The 22,863-nt window shown below is 41.1% G+C and overlaps 1 long non-coding RNA gene across 2 annotated transcripts in view; it reads right to left on the bottom strand.

Annotated features, from left to right (window-relative positions):
* LOC306656491 overlaps positions 1–20,297 on the bottom strand; it is a 40,865-nt gene extending 20,568 nt beyond the window's left edge. For both annotated transcript variants that reach the window (XR_013762524.1, XR_013762525.1), the window contains exons 1-3: positions 20,036–20,297; positions 6,252–6,322; positions 4,571–4,686 (exon numbers count right to left, since the gene is read on the bottom strand). This is a non-coding gene — a long non-coding RNA (uncharacterized lncRNA). The remainder of the gene's footprint in view (positions 1–4,570; positions 4,687–6,251; positions 6,323–20,035) is intronic.
* Positions 20,298–22,863: the final 2,566 nt, after the last annotated feature.

The raw sequence follows: 22,863 nt of genomic DNA, 5'->3' as shown, positions 1-22,863 counted from the left end.
AAATAAATAAATAAATAAATAAAAATAAAAAATAAAAAAGCCGACGAAAACAAACCCCTGTTTCTCACCCTGCACAAAACAACTCAAAATGGATCAAGGACCAAGGAATTAGACCAGAGACCCTGTATCTAACCGAAGAAAAAGTAGGCCCAAATCTTCATCATGTTGGCTTAGGACTTGACTTCCTTAACAAAACTCCTAAAGTGCAAGAAAAAAAATCAAGAATCAATAAATGGAATAGCTCCAAACTGAAACTTCTCAGCAAAAGAAACAATCAATAACATGAAGAAAGAGTGGGAGAAAATCTTTACCAAATACACATCAGATAAAACACTAATCTCCAGGATATATAAAGAACTCAAAAAACTTAACACCATAAAAACAAATAACCTAATCAACAAACGGGCTAAGAAACAGCAGACACTTCACAGAAGAAGATACACAATCAAAATGTGCTAAGGCATTAAGCAGACACTTCACAGAAGAACATATATGATAAATCAACAAATATATAAAAAAAGTTCAACATCTCTAGTAATTAGAGAAATGTAAATCAAAATTACTCTAAGATTTCATCTCACTTTAGTCAGAATGGCAATGATCAAGAATACAAACAACATTAAGTCTTAACAAGGATGTGGGGGGAAAAAGAGACATTCATACACTGATGGGGGGGGGGATCGCAAATTAGTACGACCACTCTGGAGTATGGAGATTCCCTAGAAAACTTGGAATGAACCCATCATTTGACCCAGCTATGCCAGTCCTTGGTTTATACCCAAAGGACTTAAAATGATGTAGCACACCAATGTTTATAGTAGCTCAATTCATAATAGCTAGATTGTGGAACCAACCTAAATGCCCTTCAAATAATGAATGGATAAAGAAACTGTGGTATATACACACAATGGGATATTACCTACCTTAAAGGAGAAAATTATGGCATTTGCAGGTAAATGAATGGGACTGGAGAATACCATGCTAAGTAAAATAAGCCAATCCAAAAAACCAAATGTCAAATGTTTTCTCTGATATGTAAATGCTGATTCATAATGGGGGGGGCGGGGAAGGCAAGGGAAGAATGGAGGAACTCTGGATGGGCAGAGAGGGGGGAGGGGAGGGGAAGCTGCATGGGAGTGGGAAAGATGGTGGAATGAGACTGACATCATTACCCTAGGTGAACGTATGATCACACGAATGGTATGAGTCTACATCATGTAAACCAGAGAAATGAAAAGTTGTGCTCCATTCGGGTACAATGAATCGAAATGCATTCTGCTCTCATGTATAACTACTACAAATTTTTAAAAAATTGCAAAAAACTTTTTTGCACAAACGGAATAGCTAATTCTCAAATTTACATGGGCTGCAAACTTCAAAGAACCAAAACAATTCTGAAAATGAACAAAATTGGAGAATTCAAAATTCCCAATTTGAATCAAAACTGAGTTTGGTATTGGCAAAATATAAACATACAGACCAACTCAAGAGTCCAGAGATAAACCAAACGTCTGTGGTCAGTTGATTTTTGACCAAAAGGTGCTAAAGTCATTCAATGGAGTGGGGAAATAATTATTTAAAAATGGTGCTGGACAATTAGATATCCATATACAAGAGATGAGGTTGGACCCCTATCTCACAACACATACAAAAAATAACTCAAAATGGATTAATGACCTACATGGAAGACCTAGAACTATGAGATGTCTAGAAAACAGGGACAAAACTTCATGACCTTGGATTTACACTATTTTTTTGGTAGATATGACCACAAACACATGAGTAACAGCAGAACCTGGACACATGACTACAGTTCCAGTACTGAGGAGGCCAGTGCTTGAGTCTAGAAGGTCAAGACCACCAGCCTGGGCAATAAAGTGAGGCTTGGTCTCAAAAAACAACCTGCCTGATGCAGGTTCCTGTGCCCCTGCGGCAGGGCGCGCCTCCTGTCCTTCGCCCTCTTGCTCACATAGTCCATGTCGGAGTCGCTTGCCGCCCATCACAGGGAATGTGCCCTGCAGGCTCCAAGCCCCACCCCCTATCCCCCAGCCCCTCACAGCCCCAGCCATGCCTGACTGACCCTAACTCCTGCCCCTTCTTAAAAAAAAAAAAAAAAAAAAAGTCCAGAGTTTGATCCTAGTATGGGGTGGGGGGAAGAAATAGATCTATTAAAAAAAATAGCTACATGGACTTTATTAAAATATTACCTTTTTGTGCATCCAGGGATACTATCAAGAAAGTGAGAAAATCTGCAAAATGGGGGAAATATTTCAAAATCCTTTACCCAATATGGAGTCTGGAATTCAGTATCTCTCTATTCATCTATCTTCCTACCTAATTATCTGTGTGTGTGTGTGTGTGTGTGTGTGTTCATGTGTTCCTTGACCACATGAGGTAAGAGGTAAGGCAACTCAAAAAATGGGTAAAGGATTTGAACAGACATTTATACAAAGAAGATATGCAAATTAACAGTTCAATGTCATTAATTCTTAGGGAATGCAAATCAAAATCACAATGAGATAAGACTTCACACCCACCAGGATGGCTATAACCAAAACTTACCAGGAAGTAAATGTTGGGATGAATGTGGAGAAACCACAAACGTCACACACTTCTGGCTAAGTGAAAAAAGCCACTCATATGAAATCTCTAGAACAGGCAAATCCCTGGAGATGGGAAACAGATTAGTGTTTGCCAGGCAATGGGGGCAGAAGGGTGGGTGAGAGGAATAGGGAGTCATACTTAATGGATTTAGGGTGTTTGGAGGTGATAAAGAAGTCCTGGGACTAGACAGATGGTGGCTGTTGAACACTGTGAATGAACTAAATTCTGACTTTTCATGTTTAAATGGTTAATTTTATGTTGTGTGAATTTCATTTTGTAAGAAAAATACTTAATAAGTTAGCTTACCAAGGTTCCCCAAGGACAACTTAAAGATGGTTAAGTTAGCCGGCTGTCATGGTGTGTCCGTATAATCAGCAGCTTGGGAGGCTGAGGTAGGAGGATTGTTAGTTTGTAGCCAGCCTCAGCAAAAGTGAGGCACTAAGCGGCTCAGTGGGACCCTGTCTCTAAATAAAATATAAAACAGGGCTGGGGATTGGGGATGTGGCTCAGTGGTCAAGTGCCCCTGAGTTCAATCCCCAGTACCAAAACAAACAAACAAAAAAGAATGGATAAGTTACAAACTGAGAAATCTAAGGGAAACAAATAACAACAAATCAAGAATGAAAAAAAGAATGCGGACAGCTCAGGAAGAACCACACAAAAGAAACCACCATAAAATAGACAGAACGGATGTAATACATTCTCAATGAGGAGGAAGAATATCTGAAAATATGTTCAACCCCATTAGTCATCAGATTCATCCAGCAAAGTGACAAGATACCATATCACAGGCATTCAACTGATAAGAATTTTAAAAATTTGGTAGTGTAAGTACTGAAGCAAAGGTGAATCCACAGGAAATCAATCTCATGGCTAGTGGGAACATTAGTTGGCATAACTGCTCTGGAAAAATTAAATATTCACACACCATGGAATTTTGCAATTTCACCAAGATACACACTGACTTGTGTATCACTGGTGACATACTGAATATCTCCACAGGGGAGCTATTATAATAGCGGAAGCCTACAACTCATACAAAGGATGACTAGGCTGAGATGCAGGTACACAAAGAGCACCTCTCAGTACTCAAAATGGGTAACTGCACATAAAACAACAGGGATGAGATTCAGTTACACACATAATTCTATTAATGTAACACAAGGTGAAACACTCAAAAAATTACAGTTTTTTCTTGTCAAATTAAAAATGTAAATATATACATAATTCAGTATTAAATATATGAACTGAAACTATCAAAAAGAAATTAAAAGAAAAAAAGATGGACTATCCAGGACAGTGGATTCCTGGGTGAGACAGGCAAGGGGATGGGATGGAGGGGGATCATGTGAACAGATGGGAACTACTGCAATGGTTCTCTCTCTCTCTCTCTTTTTTTTTTTTTTTTTGCACTGAGGATTTAACCCAGGGGCACTTTACCACCAAGCTACATCTCCAGCCCTTTTTTAAATTTTGAGACAGGGTCTAGATAAGTTGCTGAGGCCTTGAACTTGCAACCCTCCTGCCTCAAACTCCCAAGTAGCTGGGAATACAGGTGCATGCCACTGCACTTAGCTGATTCTTGTTTTCTTCCTGGGTGATAAAATTAGGATCATGGCTGCCAACTACTACAGAAGGATAAACAGAGACAGAGTGGAAAGATGGAGATATTCAAAAGGGCCAGGACCACACATGGACCACCAATGATGAGACTGACTTCTTTGTTATAATCAATGACCAGGCCAATTCTAAATACTTGAGGTTCAAAAGAAAAAGCAATTTTAAGAGATGAGTAAGAAACATGAATTACTGATTATGACATTTAAAATACACAGAACATCATTAATAAACCACAACAGTTCACTAAGCAGGATACCTCAAATTTTAATCTTTAGGGACAACTCAAAGAAATGGAAGTATACATTCACCAGAATATTAAAATTTTAAAACGTTCAAGCTGGCTCACCTTCTCTTCAATATGCTGTAATGGGAAGGGAGATGCTCTTAAATTATCCATGAGAATATTGAAGAAACCTTGAAGTTCCTTCTGGTGTCAATCCATAGTAATGAGGTAGGTTAGACCTTTGAAAATGAAGCGGATACAATCATATCAACCCCTGTAAAACAAGCTGCACATAGGAAATTAGTATTATGCAAAGTAAATACTATATATAATAAGTTACCATGAAGAAATTATTCTATCAAAAAATCCCAGCATCTTTATGGTTCAGATTCTTTGACATAATAAGATTCGTGATTTTTAAAATAAAGTTAAAGTATAAAATAACAAAGATGAAAATAACACAGAAATGTCTCTAAAAATTATATTAGAATAGATTCTATCTCCGTGAAGCTTCCTTAACATGCATAACAAAGCCTACAGCTGGAAATGAGAACAAATGTTAAAGTTTCACTGCATCTTTAACGAATATATGAAATCACCATTAGCAAAGTGTAAAGAAAATTCAGTATGAAAAAACTGAAAAAGCAATACTTATACAAAAGAGCAAAAAAGTGAGCCTGGTGGTCCCTCCACTTAGAAGGTTGGAAGAGAAGGGTGGAACCTTTCAAAAAGTCTTGGTGAGGAGATCCCAACCCCTCTTTCCACTGCCTGTTACAGTGTTTTCAAGTAGAGATGCTGCTGAAGTCTCTGGGGCTTCATTAATTTTTTTCCTTCTTTGGTATGGTACACGGGAAAATGTATTCTATGGCAACTGTCTGTTTTAAAATGCACTGATATGGGGATTTTTTAATTCCTTCCTCCTTGTATGAATGCTCTGTACTACGAACCTTATAATCATTTACCCACAACCACACATATGGACAGATACAAGAGTGCTCCCACATGTACAAACATACATACACAATGGAAACTATGTAGGATATTCAGAAACAAGGGCATATACTTAAGATGCTACCCGAGAAATCATACTACAGAATAATAATGGTTTAAAAAATATGCCTCAGTCCTGGAAAGGGAAGAGACTAAAACACAAATAGTTCCTGTGTTAGAGATAATAGCAGGGTTCAGAATGACTGTGACCTTTCAAAATAATCTCAATGTGACTGCAAATTGTCATTTTAACACAAATTTGAACAAAGTGTTTAGGAATATAGAAAAACAAAAGTTGTTCTCATTACCTCCATGTTTAGGGACATGGAAAAGGAATTCTGCATTTCTCATTATACTAGTCCCCTGCTCCCACTCTTTTTTACCTGTGGCTTTGCTTTTTGTCATTTTAGTTATGAATGGTTCAGAAACATTATATGGAAATTTCCAGAAATAAACAATTCATTCTTTGCAGCACTGTGAAATCTCATAATATGCTGCTACACCATTACCCAGTGTATCTATACTGTATATGTTATCCACTTGATAGTCATTAGAAGCCATCTCAGTTATGAGATCTACTGCCCCAGTACTGTACTGCTCCTACTCACTGTTCCAGGTATCACTGGGGGTCTTGGCACATATCTCTTGTGGATAAGGATGGACGACATACACTAGTTGTTTTAAAAAACTGCCTTACTATTTTCCCTCTGTTCAGCATTCTCATTAGGTTAAAAGAATACTTTCAATATTTTTCTGTAAAAATAAAACTCCTAGGCACCCAATTAGTGGTTAAGGATCTGCCTAGAATTCTTACCAGCTTTGCACATCATGGAGGTCAATAATTTAAAGACGATGGAGTTTCTTTTCCTCATCTTGCACTGTTTGCTGTAAGGAAAGCAGGAGATCGCAATGATGATGCTCTTGGCACAAGAGGTCTTACATGCGTACACCATAACCAGGAGCTCCATGATGGGGGTGGTCACTTCCCTGTAACTCAGGCACAGAAAATCCCACTAAGAGGTATGAGACTTGAGATTTCCCTCTTGACCTGGGGGTGTACTCAGCAGTACATGATTCACATGCTTGAAGCCTGGGGTTCCATCCCCAACACCAAAATAATAACAATAACATTCTTATTTCCCTGTTCCAAAGACTTAAGGTGCAAGATGCAGAACCAGGGATGTCTTCTCTTCTCATGAGCTCTCCCCACATTTCCTCTCAACAGATGACTAGTTTCTTTTTCACTGAGACCAGTGTCTTTGGCAGGCAAGAGGCAATGGGGATTAGTGTCAATAGTGGAGTATTTGTGGTGTGTAAAGTTTCTCTCAGGATCAGGCTGAGCACAGGCAGACTTGCAGGGTGCAGATGTAACAGGTGGTAGGATCCCATGGAAGCTATCTTCTGGCAGAGTACTGGTCTCAGAGATTACTCCGAAATGTCACACTAACCCCCACCCTCCCCTCTCCTGCCTACTGGAAGACCTTGCTCCAGCACTCCTCCCTCCCTGCTTGCACCATCATTTGTCATACTCCCCGGGCTCAAACTCATCAGCTTGTAAATATCTGGGACCTTCATCCATTAAAAATGACAACTCCTAACCACCTTCCCTGAAGCCCCATCTCTTTGCTCCCCTTCATAGTACATCTCAGGAGAACTGTCTATACTCACCGATTCAGGCATTCTCCCTCTCTCCAAAACACCTTCCAAAGAAGCTCTGGTTCCCCAAAAAACCCCAAAACTGTTCTCATCAAGCTCGATGGCCTCTACATGATTAAATCTACCATTCGATACTCAGTCCTACTTCTTGGTCCCTCAGTAGCATCTGCTGCGGCTGCTCACCCCTGTCCCTTCACACACTTAATGCACACCCTTCCAGGACAACCCTCTCTGGTCTCCCCTGCCTTCCTTGACTTCTCTGCTGGTTTCTCTCTGCCTCACCTCCACCTAAGACTTTCACTTGTCTTCTGTCTCCCTCATCCTTTGAAAGTTTCTCATCCAACTTCATGGCTTTGTAAATGTTGGTGACTCTCGCATTCCTACCTCCAGTCCATCCACCTCTGAACTCAGTCCCACAGCTGTATCATGGCTCCACTGGACTGTACATCAAGACATCTCAGAATGTAACCAACCCTAAATGGAACTGCTCTTTTCCCCCAAAGGAACCTGCTCCACCAGAAAACCTGCACCAGCTCAATTACTGGCACACTGTTCCTCTGGGTAACTCAGGACAGAAACCTTACAGCCACTTCTTACAGCTCTTCTCTTTTCCAGATGGTTTTTGCATCTTACCACTGCCCCTACATCTGGGTCATGCCACCCCATTAGGTGACCATGGCCTGTCCCTCCTGGAATATCCCTGAAGAACGTGCTCCATGCACAGAAACCTGCCCTTAAACTGAAGTCACACTGCACAGGCCTCTGCTCAAGACCATGAGATGGTCTCTCCTCTGCCCATGGCCAAAGCCCAAGGTCTCACAGTGGCTCCCACACTCCTTTCTTATGATCAGCCCCTTCCTTCCCCTGGCCCCATGCCCCCTTCTCAGCACAGTCACACTCTGTCCTGGTCACTCCTCCTAGTGCTGCTCTTTGCCACAAAAGGCTTGGTTCTAGGTGGTTCTATCAGGCTCATTCCCACACCTCCTGCAGGTTTTTGTTCCAAAATCACCTTCACAACAAGTCTTGCTTACTCTGCCCCTCTTCCCTCTCATTATCGTACCTTCTGATTCCCTGCCATACCAGTTTCTTTATTCATACGCTAATCACTTTCAATACACTGGATAACTTATTTATCGTGTTCTCTGTATGTCTTCCTCCACTAGAATATCAACTGCACAAGGACAAAGATATTTACATGTATCAACCATTAAGGCACCTCACACACCAGTAATGGAAACTCACACATCCCATTCAGTTAATATTGTTAATGAGTGAATAGAAACAGAACATTTGGGTGAGTAGGTTTGTTATTATTGAATAACCAATCTGACATCTGGTGAATTAGAACATACTTTCACAAAAGCACTCCATGTGGAAGGATGATTAGAGAAACTGACAGTAAGTATAAAATCACTCGAAGATCCAAAACTGGGAGCAACAAGGAGCAGGGCTTCCACCAATTAACTCACATGATGAAATTTGCTTGAATCACAAGAAAACATCAGTTCATGGACTTTTCTTCATTTACAATTTGTCATATACTCTTCGTAACTGCCACTGAAGTCTGTACTAAAATAAAGTAATGGGGGGGATGTAACAGGGGTAGAGTGCTCTCCTAGAATGCATGAGTCTCTGGGCTCATCCCCAGGACTCTAAATTAATAAAAAAAATTAACCAGAGGCTATATCTGACACCTGCAAATCTGTAGGTGATTTCAGAAAGAAGACTATGACATCCAGGCTTGCCATCACCTGGATGAGATTGAGGACCTGACTTAACACAAACTGGGGCACTCATGGGACAATGTAAAGCAGAATAGAAAGATTTGGGGGCTACTTACTGCTCTTGACTAGGGAAAAAAAGAAACTGACAAAAGGCATGGAGAGATGACAATGGTGTTGATTAAAGACAAAAATATGCTAAGGAAGGTAAATGGGAAGTACACGAAAATGGCGAGGATTAACAGAGTCACCCTTCCTGAGTCCTGAATTCTAATTCAACTGGAATTTCAGCTCCACTTTTCTCCTGGACAATATCAATAGTGCCTCCAGTATTTATCCAACACACCCAAATTGTATCTGAGGAGACAGCAGGCTGCAGACACTCAGGGGACAGAGTAGTCAGGGCCATCTATGCCTGCACCTTCCCTTCCTGATGCTGCTACAGGGTAATGAAAAGGCGGGGCATCCGCTAGCACGCAGGCACAGGACAGGCTTGAGGAAGGGGAGAGTGGCACAAGATACTGAGACTTGGTGCCTTCATGCCCAGCTCTGCTGAGGACCCTCAAGGTCTCAGCAGAAGAAGCAAAGGCACCTGATAGAGGCCAGCCACGCCCTCACTTTTTCATAGCACATATACTTTCCATGGGTTGGGATGCAATGACACTTCCTTGCCACTCCTCTTTCTGGGACAGATAGGGAATTCTGATACCATCCTGAGGAAGCAAAGATCAGGACAAAGATATTAAAAATGTAGGTGAAAGTATCAGTCTTCCAAGAATAAATTCCTGGGAAATTTGGCTTTTCTTTAAATAAATAACCTTCCCTTGTTATTTATCATATTTATTATACACATCTATCTATAGATCTGCTACTAAATTTGGTAAGCAGCAATTTTCAGACTCTGAGCTACCAAATAATGCACTATCCAAACTGATTTCTAGACACTAAAAATAATGTTCTAAGGCTTCAGTTCCTGTGCTAAAAAGGCAGGAACTGAGAAAACGTGGCAGAAACAAGTGGCCAGAATTTAGGGCTTCTATACGATCTTAGCAAGGGAAGCAGAAGAAGACAAAGGGCTCATAAAGGAAATGACTTCTAGGAAAGAAAAACAGGCCCTGTGCAAAAGAGATGGGAGACAGGAGACAGTTTTGTGACAATGAGGTGACGTTTATCTTGGTGAGATTTCTTCTCTAGCCTCAGGACAGAAGTCAGTCTCCTCTGGTTGGAAAACTTCTAACTCTAGAAGGAGATTTATGACATATAAATTCTTTTGTGAGGTTTTGCAGATAAGGAGAGTTGAGAAAAAGTTCTCTTCCTCAGGTTTTGCTTTTATGCAGAAAACCAGAGTTTCCTTTATTAACGGTTTCCTGAATGTCCTCAGATCAAAATAATCCCTATGCCAATGTGGGCGATCTTGTATCCCTTGCAGGGAGAGGACAGGGTAGGACTGAAGAAGACAGGATCAGGTTGGAGGGACCTGCCACTTTCTGGCCACGGTGGCCCACCCTGCCTGGTCAAAGCTGAGATATTTGGGGCCCCTGTTCCTTATCTGAGTCTGGGAAGGATTACCTGGAGCCATCGCACCTGTCCTGTCCCACCCAAGGGAGTGAGGTTGTTACAGGATACCCCAGGGAAAACTTATACTAGAGGAACTGAGCTGCGATTGGGGGCTACCGTTGAACTGGACAGCCTAGGATTGGAGGACAGGCCAGGCCATGAAAAAAAAAGGAAAAAATCATTCTGAGTGGAAAATTTCCATTCATAGAGTTGTGTGGGGACATCAGAGGACAAATGCACAGTAGAAAGTAGGGCTTTGTATGACCACCTTCACTTGAAGTGGCACAGAAAGACCCACAGCACTGAATTCTTTATCCCCAGTGTACACATCTATGACATTCCCAATTTCTAGAACACATGTATGTCAAATGTCACAATAGATTGGGAAATATGTTCCTCTCACATCCTTTACCTTATAAGTGAGGACCACATTTAAATTATCTGCAATAAAAGGTTTAAGAACTCCACACAAGAGAATTCCCCTCTCTGGCCTGTTTGTTTTTTGAGAAGCAGGAGTAGAAATGCTTCCCTGCAAGTCTTACACAATCCTGACCATCGACTATTAGGAACTTCATGGAGTCTGTTATCATTAAGAGCCTCTCCTCTAATAATTTATTTCCTCTCTTCAAAGACAGAGAAAGGCTGTGAGCAGTGCTGTGCATTTGCAGTCTCAGCTACTCTGGAGGTTAAGGCAGGAGGACCACTTGAGCCCAGGAGTTTGAGGTCATTTTGATCCATATGGCAAGGCCCTTCTCTTAAAAAGTGTGCATGTGTGTGTACATGCACACACACTCAGAGAAAACATAAGAGTCAGCACTTATGCCAGAAAAATTAGCAAAGTCGAATACACCAATTTTAAGACTATCTAAACTCTTCCTTTCCTGTCAACTCTCCCTGTTCTAAACACTCGTGCCCAAACAGAAACTCAGAAGGCAACAGCACCACTGCTGGAGAACTATCCACTCTGAGACAGTCTGGATGATGAAAACATCTTTACCCCTCATGGATTCGTGAATCTGTACTCTTGTTTCTAGCAGAAAATTAAAAGAGAAGAGGATAAGGTACAGAGTTCAGATTTTTTTAAATACACAAAGTGTCTGCATCATACCCCAATGTTATAATCCATGGAAACTGGAACTATTACAAAATGCAGTAGGCTTTAGATGCTACCACAGATAATAAACAGAATGCTATTAATTATACTTTTTAAACAGGCTTCACTGCATGATGGCCTTGAATGAGAATTACCTTTCGGACTTGAAATAAGTAAATCCAGCTTTCTCAGCCCTTACACGTGAGCAATGAGTGCTGTGCTAGGCTGAGCAGAGTACCCATACAAGAAATGACACGTTCCTTTATTTGACCTGAACCAACTGAGAATTCAGGCACAAAATGTTGTATGCTATGACAGCAAAGAGAAACGAGATCTAATATCAAAACATTTGTGATCAACTGCAAGGGAACAATTGGATAAGTCTCAAATGGAACACTCTAGAAGACAATACTTCTTCGTCAACATCACAGCAATAAAAATAAAAAACACAAGGGGACTATTTTAGATTAGAAGAGACTGAAGATACATGAAACACACATCACTTGAACTAAGAGTCCTGGTTTGTAGGGGGTATGACAGCTGTTGGGATGGTGGTGTAGCTCAGTGGTAGAGCACATGCTAGCAGGTATGAGGCCCTGAGCTCCATCCCTATGGAGTCCCTATGATGTGCCAAGATCTGTGTTAGGCACACAGATTTCCCCATTTAGTTCGCCCAACAGCCTTAATTGCTGACAACTCTGAAAGGTTAAATAACTTGCCAAGAATAAGGTGTATGACTCTCAAGCTTCACATCACTCTTGCTACAATAATTTTAAATGCCCAACATTTTAAAAGAGTTTACCAAGATTTAATAACACTTTCTTTGTAACTTGGGATGGTTATTGGTGACAGAAATCAATTGGCAAAATTACGTCCTAACAACATTTCATGATGTCTAAACTATGGCAGCTTAGGTGGAAATAAAGAATAACCTACTAGGAAGCGAGGGTATAACTCAGAGGAAGGATGCTTCCTGCTTAGCATGCAGGAAGCCCTGGGTTACATCCCCTACACCAGGAAAACAAAAAGAAAACTGGCATGATTGTGTGTGTCTGTGCTCCCAGCTCCTCAGGAGGCTGAAGCAGGAGGATTACTTAAGCCTGGGAGTTTGGAGCCAGCCAGACCTGCCCCTCATCCCCTGCTTTCTTACAGTGTTGTGCACCTAACACTGAACTATGTCCCAAGCACTTTTGCTTTATTTTCTATTTTGAGACAAGGCCTCACTAACTGTCCATACAGGCCTCCAACTTGTGATCCTCCTGCTCAGCCTCCCTACCAGCTGGGATTACAAGGCATGTGCCATTGTGCCCCGTAAGACCCTGTCTTTGAGGGGGAAAAAAAAAACAACAAAAGAACTGAGAGCGCAGTCACACAAGGTTTGTTCATACTGCCTAAGGTGATGTCAATTCAAACAATGGCTGAGACAATGTTTTCATTCTGTTGACTAGCTGGTTCATATATTTATGCTATTTTTATTAAATGAAGTCTAAAACTGGCATGGGATGGCACATATGACTCTACTTGGTATTAGTGACAGAAACAATGTCACTCTTCCACTTTGCTTGACTTCTTGCTAACAGAACTGGACAACTGAATCAAACTGTCTCAACAGTAAAATTAAGGACTGAGTCAATAAGCCATATTACACAAAAAGATCAATGGTATACTTGTCCAAGGCACTCAACACGGTTAGGTTCCTCACGTATCTGCACTCTGCCCATCTCCATCCCCAGTTACCTCGAGAAGAGAAAAGCTGAGGTCATATAATAGGTCTGACATCTCTATTATTTAAGGAGGATTAGAAATTGATAAAAGTAAAATAAGATAAAGTCATTCTTATCATGAAATTTAAAGTCAATATTAAATTGTTCTGAGTTCACTTCCTGCCCTCTTACGCCATCCCATGTCTACCCAAGGTCTATACAGTCCATCTCTGCCTGCCTCACCTCCTGTACTCCTGCTGCCCTCTGACCTCCAGCCCAGATTCCTGACACACACCAATGCCTCCTCCCCAACCCCAAAGGCCTTGGAACCTGCTGTTCCCTCTGCCTGGAGGCTCTACACTTACACCTCCATGTGCTGCCTCCTACAGGTTTCTCAGTTCACTTATCCTCAGTTTAAGACACCTGTGCACCCAATCAAAAGTCATACAAGGGGCTGGGGAGATAGCTCAGTTGGTAAAGTGCTTGCCTTGCAAGCACAAGGCCATGGGTTCAATTCCCAGCACCAATAACAAACAAACAAACAAACAAACAAAGAAAAAAAAGTCATAAAACCTGCCCCACCTCAACTTCAATGCTGCTGTCTTCAGGGTATTCTTCACCATCTGAACTTGTTGGGTTTGTTGATTTGCTTCTTGTATGGCTCTCATACTAAAATGTAAACTTTGGAAGAGAGAAGAAAGTTGACTGGCCTGCTCCCTGATAACACCCCAAGCCTAGATCAAGGTCTTGTACAGAGCAGGGGTTTAACATTCATCTAACAAATATACTAAAATTTAACTGAAGTGTAACCTGTGGACTATTCTTATTTACTATACATTTCAATTTTCATTATACCAATGTAATTCTATGAACACACAGCACCTAACGCAATCCCCGGCACTAATGAATGTATGCCAAATGAGTACATAGGGACTTTGGAGAGTTTATGTAAAGGTCGGTGTTTAACTTATATGAATGCTACGTAGATTAACTACAACATAATGGCTTTCAAGCTTGACAATCACAGTTAATCTGTGATTAACATAGATGTTAATGGGAAAATTTAACTCACTCAGCAATTTTTTTGAAAGCTCCATACATGATGAATTGGAATCTGCTGAAAACAGCACCAGACCGCCTTTGGTCATGTTCATCTTGGTTTCTAATTCAGGTGGCCTCACACAAAACATCAACACCTTCTCAGTTTTCAAATTCTCAGAGCTTTGAAGGATATAATTTATGTTAAGAATCACCATATCATACAAAATCCTAAAAGGATGTTTGAAAAATAGCAAATAAATTTAGCTGAAAAAAGTAGTTTTCACCACAATGGTGTCTTTTATGTTACAGGGAGATATATTCATATGTGGATTAACAGAAAGTTCATCTAGATTTTAGGGCTTCAAATGGATGGAAATATATTATCTAAAGACCCAAACCTAATTTTCACAATCAATAGGAATAATGAAGAATTTACAAGAAAGGTAGAGCTGAAGAGGTCTGTGTTTTACTGTTTGCTGCTTAAAGTCAACCTCACTTTATTCTGACTACAAAATTCCTCCTGGATTAATACAGAGAAAAATGGCAGAGCCCTTAGCAAAAAGATGGAGTGATCAATCCTTAAACAGAAAATAAGTGACCCATCTACACCCAGGTTTTCCTATAAAACCGGTTTCCCATAAACCTCCCTGTGACCTTTCAGCTGCCTCTCAGATGCCCAAGTCATGCATAAAACTGATCTTGTCATCTTCCTATTCCTCAACTGAAACAGAAGGCTGACTAGACAATGACCTAAAGGAAAGTTAGGTGACCACTCAGTTGACAGGCACAGGACACCCAAGTAAAAAGGCCCTTGGTCTAGAGGTCATAAGAGCTGAGGTTCTCATCCCATTTACTCTGGACTGCCTGTCCCTATTATGTAATGAGGATGCTGCATTGAGTATCAACAATCCAGCAGGACATGGGGGAAGGAAATCCCTGCCCAGAATGTTTACTTGGGGTAACTCTGGGGCAGCTAGTGATTATAAACAGGTTGAAAACACAGCTCATTCTTTTTTTAATTCTTAAATTTTCATAAACAAGTAACACACAAGTGCAGCATCCTTGCAAAATCTTAAACACCAGAGTTAAGGCAAAAATCACCAGTCGAACACCAGGCTCCTACCCAATAGTGAGGGTTCCTGTTTGCTATGGATACCTCGGGGCTTTTCTAGGCATTCACATGACTCACCCTTATAAATGTAAAAAACATACACTCAATGTTTCTATAACAAAAAGGCATCACTGCACAAATCTACACTTTCTTTTTTCACCAAACAATATATTTTGACAAGCTGGGTTAGAAAATAGACACCTATTCTGTTCTTCCTAACTGCTGCCCAGTCTTGCATGGTGTGAACATGCCACTTTCAGCCAGGTCACCAGCTGGAAGAGTTCTTGTTTTGTATACATGCCATGGAACCATCTGGTCACAGACAGCTCAGTGCACTGTCCCACTACAGGGCTAGGAAAGTATATCTCCAGTCAAGTGTCCTCAAGGGGCATTCCAACTGGGACAGCCCAGGATTCCAAGTCAGAAAACATGTGGAACTACAATGCAATTAACCTTAAGCCTATGAATTACAAACAGAAATGTATGTGGGGTGACCAAAGTCCTAAAGAGACCCAGGAAGACCACTGATGTGGCTTTGTAGCAGGGAACAGCAAATACAGCCCACTAGCCAAATCAGGTCCCTCCAAAGCCTCTAGTTACAAAGTATCAGCCACACTCCTTTGATACTAATTGATCCTCCATGCAACTGCAGACTGGGCAGAATCATGAAGCCTAAAATCTTATCTGGCCCTTTACAGAAAAGGGTGGCAGATCCCTGCTTTACAAGAGAGCACAGCATCTGCAAAGGATAAGAAAATGGCAGAGAGGTTTAAATAAATGAAAGAAATACTGTACTATTACCAACACAGAATGGGAAGGGATCTTAGATGTCCTCTAACACCATCGATCCATGTCTTTGTTTACAAAAAGGGTAGAGGTTCAGGAAGGAAACAAAACAAATTTTCTTCAGAAATTACAAATTTTGGCTTCTGGGACAAAACTCATGTTTGCATCTTGACTTCTTAAATGCACTGCATTAAATGTTTGCATCTTTCCCCTTAAATGACAGTGAGGCCATGCTAAGTTACTTCACATCTCAGCTTCAGTTCCCTCATCCATGCAAATTGGAAAATTGGTCCCACGGGGTTAACATAAAATTTCTGCCACACATTTAACACATGGACATTGGACACATGCATATGTAAATCAACTGCCAACATCCTGGATATCAACTAAATACAGTAATAAGTAAGCAGTGGCCACCTTTCTGTACCCTTGAAACTTCAAATAAGCACCTAAAAGTACAACAGTGTTCTCCGGAGTACGTGGAACAGAATGAAAACATTTTAGAGATATGAAAATATCATAGAAATTATTCAGCTCATCTCTCCCCAATCTGCTGTTAGTAGCCTATCTGCAAGATTCTTGCAGGAAACACTCCACCAGGTGCTCGAACACTCCTAGGGCCTGAAGCCCACACCAAGGGCTCATCATTTCAAATTCTTCCTTAGAAGAGCTGAGACTCTCCTCCCTACACCCTCTATCCATGGATTCTTGTCTTTTAAGATTTATAGGAAATATCAGATTTCTTCTTCACAAGACTGCCCCCACCCTATCTCAAGACAGTTCTCTTGATCCTATGTATTCCCTTCTTCAGGTTATTTCCTAAAGTCTTTCCTTATCTCACATGACTCAAATGCCCTAGGGTTCCCCAAGTTCCAGTCTTCAAATATAAGACTAAAATCAAATTCTAATGTAAGAACTGGGGGTACTGCTTACTGGTAGTGTGTACCACTCTGGGTTGGGGTAGCACAAAAGAAAAAAAAAATCCGAATGTGAGACCATCTTCAAAATGGCACAGTGGGAGATGTGGCATCCATTTGGAAACGACTATCAATACAGTCATACCCTGTGACTACCCATGGCACAAATTATTCAAATAGATACACTGTTTCTAGTTTTAATTTTCCTTGATCCTGGTGAAAATTCAGGTTGTGCTCTTCATCACCCCTCAAGAAAAGAGACTCTTAAAGGCTAGCCTCAAAATCATGACAGGACAGGCTGGCTTGAGCACAAGGTTTTAGTGGGAAATTAAGAACAAAAAGAACACTCACACTTTTCCCCTATTAAGCTACAGTTGCTTTTATGTTGATCCTAAATCTACTCTAGAATGTGTAAGAATCATTTACAGCATATGTGAAAACCCATCCTTTCCAGAGAATCTCTGCATCTTTTAAAGTGCAAATCACACTCCTCTCTGAATGAGCTCTGACAGTCTGCTAAGTCTCATGAATTAAACCACACTGCAAGAGATCACCTGCTGTGGACAGCCTAGCAGTCATTTCAACATCAACTATCCTCAAGCCCAGGAATGTGACTCATTGGTAGAAAGCTTGCCCACCATGTGTGAGGCTCTGGATTAGATCCCCAGCACCACACGAAAAAAAAATTCAAAAACTACTTATCTTTCTTTTCTAACTGGGGACCCTGCATCATGATACATTTTGGCAATGAGCAAGACACCACAGAAGTATGCCATTTTCAATACTCTTCTATCTGCAGACAGTTAATGGAGGAACGTGAAGGCTTGGGCTTGCCTTCCACAATTACTAGCTGCCAGACCTGGGATACATCCCTAGGCCTAAGTCTTTACCTTCCAGAAAACACGGACAGAAACCTGGTATAAAGTTTTCCCCACCAGAACTTAAAGTCCTGGCAGTCAAGTTTTCACTTTTTTTTGCCATATACCCAGTGCCTAGAAGAGCACCTAGCATTCAACAGAGGCTCATGTAAACCCTCATGTTGCTGAGGTGCAAGGATTAACAATTGCACCTGAAGTAGTCTGTCAACAAAGAGGCACCAAAAAACAAAGAATTATTACTTTTATTAGTGATACACCTCATTCCAAGAAAATTTACTTTTTTAAAAATCAAGGGCTGAGAGAGTGGGTGCTTCATGCAGGGGCCCTGGGTTCAATCCCCAGAACCCAAAAATAAAAATAAAAAATAATATTGAGAATTTAATGGCAAAATTTAAATCTTACTGCTCTTCCATTTTTCTGTGACCTCAGGCACTTTGCTCACCTGTCATCAGAATGTTTTCTTATGTCTAATGCTTAACATTTTCTGAGTGATCAGAACTTTTACATTTTTAAATTTTAGTTGTAGGTAGACACAATACCTTTATTTATTTTTATGTGGTGCTGAGGAATTGAACACAGCGCCTCTCATGTGCTAGGCAAGCATTCTACAACTGAGCTACAGCACCAGCCCAGCCTGAACTTTTATGACAACCCAAACAAGCAGGCATGAGAATTAAACCCATTTTAGAAACTGGGAAGTTTAGAGATGAAAAATTTTACTCAAGCCTGCAGGGATTCTCAGCAGCAGACAGAACTTGGTCTTGATCTGATTTGTAGTAGATGGTAGTATACAACATTAGCTGCACATCCTGTCTGACCCACACAGAAAATGACCTGCCATTCTGATGAATTCCATATACACTGAGCAGAACCACACAAAGACCCAGATTGTGGAAAATGTATATTACAAACATGCTTGTTTAGAAAACAATTCATATCAAGTGCAAAAGAAAGAATACAAAACTTTGAGTCAAGTATTTACAACTCTTGGAATTTACCCCAAGGTAACAAGGATAAAACTCTATGCTTCATGATGGAAACTACAATAATTTTTTAAAAGAGCAGAAATTCTGGACATATGGGAAGGTTCCACAGTGGGGTCCTCAAGTACAAATGAGACTGTATGTACATTCAATATAATAAATACTGAATACTATATAAGCAAAGTTGCTTAGGAATTGAGGAGAACGGGGTAATAAAGGTACAGACAGGGGCAGGGAAAGAAGACGAAAAGAAAGGTATTATTTAGAGGAGTTCAATAATGTGGGTGAACTAGTTTTATTTGTGTATTTAAATTCTTAAAAAAAAAATTAGAGATCATACTTCCGATCGCCCCAAAGCCCCATTCCACATTTTCATATTCCTTACTCAACCTAATCACTCAAATTCAGCCACCATTAAAATAAGAAAAATAAGTCCTTATCACCAATATACTATATATTGGAGGTCAAACATTTTAAAGTAGAACGGTATCTTTAAAAAGCAACTGGGGAGGGGGGCTGGGGTTGTACCTCAGTGGCAGAGCGCTTGCATAGCATGTGGGAGGCACTGGGTTCGCTTCCCAGCACCGCATATAAATGAACTAACTATATAAAGGTCCATCAACAACTAAACATTTTTTTTTAAAAGCCCATCTCGGTGCTCCCTCAACCTTTGCGGGGTTGAGTTCCGACTCGAATAAAACCATTCTTTCGTAGGTAAACGTTCGCGACTAACAAGACCAAGCAAACTAAGGGCTGCGCCTACTCTAGGGCTGGAGAGTAGATCCCATGCTGACTTGGGACTTGCTCCCTGCGCTGCTCCGCCGCAGGTGCCATAATTAGGAACTGCCTCCCCAACGCCGTCTAGAGGGAGCGGGGAACCCCGGGAACCGCGCCCTAGGCCCGGGTCCCCGCCAACCCCGCAGAAGGAAGAAGGGAGAGAGCGAGGGGTTGACCGGCGGCGCGAGGCTGGAGTCTCCCTCGGTACCGCAGCCTCGGCCTCCGCGGCACCGCGTCCATCGAGCGGCTCCCAGCCCGGTGCACCTGCGCTCGGTACTGCCAGGGGCCGCCAGTCCGCACCGCTACCCGCCGCTGGCTCCCGCCCGCCTACCTGCCCCGACCCCAGCTGCCCCGACGCCAGCCGGCCTGACTCACCCGACGCTGCCCAGGGAAGAAATCGCGGGCTCTTCAGCGGCATCTCTAGAAGCAAAACGGCCGCTCCACGCGAAAAAACCGCAACCGCCTTGACTAACAGGCCAAAGACGGCGCGGGGCGGGGCCAGAGGTCGCACGTGGCTCCGGCTTGGGGCGTGGCCTACGCGGGCGGGCGGAGCGGGACCTTCAGGTCCGGGCCAGAGGGGTGGAGCCAGATGGCGCGACTGCTGGGGAGGAAGGTGGAACCAGGAGCTGCGACACGGAGCTGGGACCTAGGAGGTGGCTACCTTGATTTTGTGCACATAAAGAGATGTTTCCTAAATTCTCCAGGACTCCTCTTTCTTTGTTTTGTTTTTTGCTCATTTCATGTATAAAAAATGCAGATTATGAACAGGAGGAAGCATTTGTGGCTAGGAGTCTGTACTTATTCTGTATTCTTAATTGAACCTGTTATTTTAGGAGAACTAATTTGATGTTGGTGTGCAAGGTGAATTACTGTGGGAGCAGAGACCAAATCTTTTTTTTTTTTTTTTTTTTTTTTGAGCCTGAAGTAATTAATAACAACTTGGTATAAGTTGTTTGCATTGGGTTGGTGAACCAGGTTTGTTGTAGAAGAGAGAGTTTTGACACTGATTGCCCAGGGTATCTTCCACAAAAATTAGATGTTTATAAAGGGAGAACTGATTGAGTTTCCTTTCCTACCTTTATCTTTCACACATTTATAGAAACCCTAGTATGTATCAGGTGCTTTAAAAAATTATGCTTTAAGATTTTGGTATGTTGAATTTGAGCTTTGAGTAATACATCAGAACTACTATCCAGCTGGAAATTTAAGATTTAATATTGGAGATTGAGAGAGGAGATGAAACTGCGATTGTATATTTTCAACTCATTTTTTAAAAAATTTTTATTTTTTTCAATTCTGGGAAGCAAACTCAATGTCATGGCAAGCATTCTACCATTGAGCTTACTTACCCCTGGCCCAAGTAATGTATTCTAGTGATGGTCATACCAATGATGTTTATTCATAGGAAAGAGTAGAGAGAAAATAGTAAAGACCACACCAGGAACAGAGTGTTGGGACAGCCCATGTTTGGATGATGAAAGGAAAAGGAGCCATAACTGAAAAAACTAAAAAAATAAGGTGTCTTAAGGAAAATAGCTGTTTCAAGAAAATAATTCTTAATATCATGAAGAAATAAAGAAGGAAAAACTGGGAAGAAACAGTTTGGCAAATTTCATTAGGGAAAGGTTTGCACATTAACATCTCCAAATTCATTTTAAAAGGGTTAAAATATAGGATGTTGAGAAGTGAATACCAGCATATATATATGAATTTTAAGAAATGGGTGGTGAAAGAAAGGAGAGGATTGTAACAATACTCACAGATATTGAGATAGAACACTTGTTTGACTTCAGTCTTTTTTTTTTTTTTTTTACCCAGGTTAGAACCCTGAGGGACTGAACCACTGAGCCCTATCCCCAGCTGTTAATATTTTATTTAGAGAAAAGATCTTGCTGTGTTGATTAGGTCCTCACTAAGTTGCTGAGGCTGGCTTTGAACTCACAATCCTCCTGCCTTAGCCTCCCAAACTGCTGGGATTACAGGTGATCACCACTACACCAGCCTTGACTTCAGTCTTATCAGCGAAGTAGGAAATGAAGTTATTTGCTGAGGGAGGTAACTGAGCAAAAGATTAGAACATTTTTGGAACATCTATAGAAGGAAATTTGAAAATAGCTAAATGAGATTTTAAGTTCTAATGCAAATAGTGGCCTTCTCTCTACAACAAAGATTAAAACTCAATTGTGAATTTGATCAAATCTGAATTGTCTATACAGGCAATTTCTCAATTTTTCACAGCAAAATTATGATCCCTTTGGCATTTTGAATGTGAAATTTCCCTTAATCCATACTAATCAATGTGTTCAGAGAAAGCAAGAGTTTTACTCTTCTGTTCATATATTCAGCAAAGTCTACTGTGTACTTACTATATACACCACACAAAGTTCTGGCTCTGAAGACACAATAGTGAAAACCCAAAAACCCTGACCATGTATAGTTTATGGTGAAGAAAGGAAAAGGAAGAACAGTAAATAAACAAAAAGGCAATAATCCCAAGATGGCTCCTGGCTCTTGACTTGGTGTCCCACAGATGACTGGGTCTCACGGAATTGTCCACGTGAACCTCAAGGTTATGATCTTGTCTCAGATTCCCAAGTAGTTGGAACTACAGATTTCCTACTGGTGCAGATGCTGTCTTATTTGTCTTTGCATCTGCAGTATACCAGCCATGATGGTTGGTTAAAATTGTTCACCAAGTCTGTTGATGTCAATTTTGGACTATTGTGAACAGGGATCTTCTAGAAAATAGCTTCAGATACTTCTACCTTCTCAGGTTCACCAGTACACCTCTGTACATGAATTATATTGCTGAATTCCCACTAAGCTTTGTCAGGTTCCATAAGGGTAGAGTTGACTTTGCAGCTGCAGTATCTGAAATAGTGCTAGTTACTTAGCACTATTAGTCAGTGTGATGGTTACACAGAGAAAATAGAAATCTTCCAGCAAAATAATCCAAACATGGCCATTTTCACAGTTTCTTTATGGAAGTGCATATTTGTGAGGGGTTTTGTGGTATATATCCTGCACCCATATGGTCTTTGTTCGACTCATGTCCCACTAGGTATTAACCTGGGTGAATGTGTCATTCTCAAGTAATCACTTCTGCCTCACTTTAAACCATGAGTAAAAGGAGAGTGGACAGTACTTTTCTGGTAGTATCATTGGAGTGTGCCTGCACATATCTGCTTGACCTACATGAAGCA

This window comes from Sciurus vulgaris, assembly GCF_902686455.1.
Source record: "Sciurus vulgaris genome assembly, chromosome: 3".
Lineage (NCBI taxonomy): Eukaryota > Metazoa > Chordata > Mammalia > Rodentia > Sciuridae > Sciurus > Sciurus vulgaris.
The sequence above is the reverse complement of the archived record's forward strand: the minus strand, read 5'-3'. Positions and strand labels throughout refer to the sequence as shown.